The following is a 6,211-nucleotide window of genomic DNA, read 5'->3' on the forward strand; positions in this document are numbered from 1 at the left end:
TAGAACACTGGTCAGCATAAGGGATTGGCAAGCACCTGTGTCACGATATATTTTAACTGATTTCCTGTCATTACTGTCCAGAGGACTGACAAAACCATCAGACAGGAAATTAGCACATGAACTCTTGAGAGTGTCACCCACGTTACTGCTCAAAAGAGGAGCTTCATCATGAGAATTTAAGTTACCCCTCAAAGCAGGTCCAGTTAACTCAGTTAAAGAATTCTGGGAACTCTCAAGGGTGGACACTAGACCAATTGACTGAATATTTAAAGACTCCTTTTTTGTTCACATCACGCTTTCTCCTGAAACATTTCTCCGTAGTATGACCAAGCTTACTACAATAAGTACATTTACTTTTCTGAAATCTAGAGGTGAAGCTGGTATTTACTTCCTGAGAAACATCTCCTTTATTCTCTTTCCTGTTACCTGTACTCTGAGTAGAGGCAACGTACTTACTCTCAGCTTTCCCTTTTTCTTTAGAATATCTCTTGTGAGTGAGAACATATTCATCAGCTAAAACTGCAGCATCAGACAAATTATCTATTCTTTTCTCATCAAGATATAGGCTTACATCTTTATAAATACACCTCTTGAAGTCCTCCAGCAAAATCATCTGCTTAAATTTACCAAAATCAGAATCCACATTCTTAGAATTTAACCACTGCTCTAACAGATCTTCTTTGATTTTTGCATACTCAACATGGGATTGCTTATCTTGCTTGTAAGTTGTCCTAAATTTTACTCTATAGGCTTCAGGAACAAGCTCATAGGCCTTAAGAATCAAGCTCTTAACTACATCATAATTATCAGATTGATCCTGAGGCAAAGATGCATAAGTTACTTGAGCTTTACCGGTGAGAACAGTTTGAAGGAGTACTGGCCAATACTCCTTGGGCCAATTAAAACCTGTAGCTACTCTCTCAAACAACTGAAAATACTCAGTTAAATCAGATTCATTAAAAGGAGGGACAAGTTTAACATTTTTAGCCACATCAAAATCATCAGAGCTAGATGATCCAGTTCCACCTTGTTTCATGCGATACTCATGGTCTGCCTGAATCCTAGCAAGTTTAATTTGTGCCTGTGCCTGTACCTGTGCCTCATGAATACGAGCATTTGCCTTCTTAACATCAGCCTCCTTAGAACGTGCTTGAAATTCAGCTACCTTCACACGAGCCTCCTGCAGGGCTAGCTGTAACTTAGCTAATTCAATCTGCATTTGCTCATTTGGAGGAGTTACATTAAACAAGCTTTCATTAATCATGTCAACAATTTGATCTTTAGAATGATGAGAGCGAACAGCAATTCCCAATTGTTGAGCAACGAGCTTAAGTTCATTCTTTGTTCTGTTTTCTATATCACACACTGTTTGCACATTTGACAAAAAATCTTTGGCTTCATCAAGTGTAGTAATAGTAGACATCATGAATAAATCACAGTCACAAAATATCAAGCAATATCCTTATGATAATATCCTGAATATCCTGGCGAGGTCGCCAAATTTATGTTACGGAACAGAGAAAGATAATGTACACTTTAAATGAGAATACTAAAAAAATCACTACTGTCCCGTAAAGTTCCAGGTTCAAAACAAAAGAGTTAGGTAAAATTACAAGTTAAAGTTTAATGCTCAAACTAACAACAAAACATTCAGGACTTATAAGGATAATGTAATGGCAAAAACAGGTTAAATATATGGTTAACTGCAATAGCCTCTATTAACACGAAATTAGCATGAGTAAATTTATCTAAGTCAGCCCTGATTAAATGAAAAACACTGGGTAATGCTCAGTTAATGCAAGATAAATAATTACAGATACAAACTATTATTACCACTGGCTGACAAAATGAATTCTACACAATTTACAAAAACTTTCCAGGCCTAAGAATTAACCTTATGCTATACAGTACAAGAACAAAATGCAATAACACTTATACTCAAATCACACAGCTGCTAGATGGTTGGAGACTTCCTGAGAAATTCACAATAATAATAACTGTACAGGGGAGGACAGAGATGTGAACAAAATGAGGAGCAGATCTAAGTGGCCATGATGCAGAGACTGAGCTCATTATATAGAGGCCAGCAGAGCTTGATACAACTTGTAAGAAGGACGCGCAAATGAAGCCATGGGGACAAAGAGATGAAAATCCCGCACTGAACAACAGAAAGGACGACTTACTCTACTATAACGGTAGAAGGGGGGGACTGAGGCAGAACACGCTCGTGATCAAACATGCAGCATACTGTGCGTTAAAATTACACAAAGGATGATGAAATCAAAGGCTATGTAACAATATATATATATATATATATATATATATATATATATATATATATATATATATATATATATATATATATATATATATCATCATCATCAGCCTTTTGAGTATCCACTGCAGGACCGGCCTATCCCGACCGAAGTCGGGACGATACAGCCTATGTATCTCTACCAAGTGGCTTAGGCTGTCTGGTTGAGATTGTAAGTAGGGTAAGAAGTGCTTGTAAGTGTGATTGTAGTGTTGTAGTGGCTTTGGATGTGTGTGTAGTTTGTGAAACAAGTGTAATCGGCCCGCACAAGCCGACTGGGTGCAAATATACTTTACAGTATGCGACATTGGTTCAACCACAGGACCCCTGGTGTCCGCCAAAGAAGTATATGGCCGGGAGAAAGCTTCCAAAGTTTATTACCCTGGCGGGGCGCGAACCCTCGCTCTCCAGTGTATGCAAACGCAGACTTTACCACTGTACCACAGAGGCTCCATATATATATATATATATATATATATATATATATATATATATATATATATATCCATCATCCAATCCTACGTTGCTGCATAAGGAACGTAGGAGCCCGGGGCTAGGCAAGTTAGTCCTGACATTTCAGATGAGCGACCAGCCTCACTCATCCCTGAGTGGCATTACCTGAGCAGTAAACCCCAACCATCCCTTGGATATAAACCTACACCGGCTCAATCTGATTAGAATGCCCGCCTCCATCAGGCTGATGCTCTTGGTCTCAGGGTTTCTTTTATTTGGATCCCAGCCCAAGTTGGTCACATCCGCCATGACCAGGCAGATCGCCTGGTCCGAGCTGCCTGTAAGCTCCACGTAGCTGCAATCTGCCTCCTTGTGTCCAAGGCCAATAAGACTACCAGGTCTTGTCATACAAGGGTAAATTTGCGACCAGCTCGCGCATATCGTCACTGTGTGGATACACCTCAGAAGAGGTTGCCAGATAGTGTTAAACAGTGATAAATTGTTTCATCTTATGTTTTGTGATATCATTATTACGCATTGCTGTGCATGTATATATTTGTGGTGTATAACGTTTAAATATAATGAATAATCACTCAATCATGCATTCATTTAGCAAAATTTGACAAAAAAGAGTAGCTGGTCAAGTGAGTTTCTAATGTTCATATTTTTCCACAATAATAATTGTTTCATCTCCCGCCCATGTCAAGGCAATTTTAAATGATAAGCTTAGCAATCATCTTTACTGTTCGACCTGATGTGCATTCTAATAGGTATCTGCATACAGTAGGATTAAATTGATTTGGAGTCTTCAGTATTCTGGAAGTGTATGGCAACTATCCCCCCCTTTTCCTTTCTCTCCCGTCTCTCCCCCTTTCTCTCAGGTCTGTTTAATGAGCTAAATTATTTACCCTAACTTCAGCTTCCATGCTCCACTTAATTATATTAAAACATGGAATACATGATTCTTTAAGGAACTGAAGGGAGATGAAAGTATGATGAGAGCATCACAAAGAGTTACATTACTTCATCACCATTACATCATTCTCATTATACTTTAGTTTACTCCACTACCCATTTCACTCCACAGTCTCTTTCTAAGCTGTTCATCAGGGGTATTGGCATGAATTTCTCCAGCATACTAACGCCCACACTCCTCGATCTAGGGCTTGGCTACTTGTCACCAGAGTTGTTCAGTCACGTGAGTCCTCTTCCCCTCCTCACCACCACAATCCTGTGGAATATGCCGACAATCTAGTTGATAAATGGTCCACCCAATCTCAACTGACATCCCTGCCTCCTCCAATCAAGGCTCGCCTCTCGGCTGCTAGCAGAAACAGGCTAGCACATACTGCAGAGGCTCACTACACGCCCTTTCCCCTCGATGATTACCCCATCACTGATGAGTTACGCCTTGCATTATTACAAAGCATGGCAATTAACTGCTTCGGGTGATGACAGGATCACCTACACCATGCTCAGACTCATTGTTCAAGTCCCTGGCAATCCCTTACTCTCGCTATTCAACCTGAGTCTTTCTGAAGGTAGTCTTCCTGCAGAATGGACTCGTAGCACCATCATCCCCATCCCTAAGCCCTAATATCTGTGATTTCCATCTCATTTCCCTAACTTCCTGCATCTGCAAAGTCCTCAAGAGAATTCTTTTTAGCATGGCTTCGCGATCTTCTTCAGGACCAGCTCTCTCCCCATGTCTTTGGTTTCCTCCCAGGCTGAAGCACACAACATTGCCTTGCAGAATTACTCACTCACATCACATCCTCCTCATGTACAGCCTTCACTGACCTCAAAGCTGCATTTGATATCACAAACCATGACGTCATCCTTGACGAACTTGCTCACCTGGGTGTGTCTGGCCACCTGTTCTGCTGGCTGGAAAGCTACCTGTCCCATCGTCACTCTTGGGTTCTGTTTTGTGGGGCGGTTAGTGATTACCGACCCTTCAACCTTGGCACACCTGAGGGTGGGGTCCTTAGCCCCTTTCTCTTCAATCTTCTCATGAATAGACTCCTCCGTCTTATAGGTCCAGTTCCTGGCTTCTCTCTGATCCTAACCTATGCTGATGATATCTGCATCCACTCCCCTTCTCCCGTCACTCTTCAACGTCTCCTTGTTAAGTTCGGCCAGGCTGCATCTGCTTGTGGGTTGATTATCAACACTGTCAAAACCAAACTGTTTACTCGATCCCTTACTCATAGGCTTGCTTGCACAACCATATCTCTCCTGCTCTTATCTTGAAGCAGTTCAGGATCGTACATACCTCGGAATTCCTCTCTCTTCCCGCTTTTACCCCTCCCAGTATGTCTCCACTATCTGCACTCGCTTCCACCGCAGACAACAGTACTCCTTGGCAAGCTCACTTGTGACTCACGTGGGGTTAGCATCCATGTCACTCGATCATTGTACCTGTTATATATTCACTCCCTTCTTGATTATCATGCTATCCCTCTCTCTCTCTCTTGTCCCCCCAGCACAGCTTCGACCACTTGAAGTGGTACAAAATTGGGCTAGTGTCTTATTCTTCACTGCCCCAGGTCTGCTAGAGTAGTCAACATGCTCCATGAACTCAGTCTGTGTTCCATCACCAATCGTATCCATATGCTTGGAATCTGTTTGCAACACAATGTCTGACCATATTTCCTTCTCCTGCTCCATCCTTTTCACTCCCGACTGGTTGACATGCAGATTCCACTCACCTAGACCGGATCTGGCATACTCACGTGCCAGGCCTGGCATCCTGGCTAAAAACAATTCGTTCGGCACTCAACTGTCCTCACCAGCATTCTGGCCATGATCCAGCTAGTATCCGTGTTGATCTTATCACTCCCATCCCTACTGACCCTGTGCCCCCTACCTGGATACGTGCCACCCCTGCTGTGCACTACACACCTTCTGCTGCTGCTTCTGACCGTTTATCAATCCCTTCACAGCTCTCCATCACTGAAACCGTTAACTCAGCTGCCCTCACTTACCTTTCCCATCCTATTCACGTCTACATTGACGGTCCTGTCCTGGCCAACGTCCGAGCGGGAGCTGCTTGCATTGTCTTTACTAACTCTGCTTCCCCCTTCTTCTCCACGTCCCACCGCCCTCCCAATTGGGCCAGCAGTACCCAGTGTGAACTATCTGCTATACGCTCAGCCCTTGACTTCCTTATCTCTCATCACTTACCAGGTCTCATCATTAGCGATTCCCAAACTGCCCTTGACCTAATTCACAATCCTCCCCGACTCCCTTCCCCTCTCTACACCTCCCTCTACTCCCGCCTCCATCAGGCTGATGCTCTTGGTCTCAGGGTTTCTTTTATTTGGATCCCAGCCCAAGTTGGTCACATCCGCCATGACCAGGCAGATCGCCTGGTCCGAGCTGCCTGTAAGCTCCACGTAGCTGCAATCTGCCTCCTTGTGTCCAAGGCCAATAAGACTACCA

Source organism: Coenobita brevimanus, chromosome 80 (assembly GCF_032717465.1).
Source record: "Coenobita brevimanus isolate Jiangsu-jjx chromosome 80, ASM3271746v2, whole genome shotgun sequence".
NCBI classification, from domain to species: domain Eukaryota; kingdom Metazoa; phylum Arthropoda; class Malacostraca; order Decapoda; family Coenobitidae; genus Coenobita; species Coenobita brevimanus.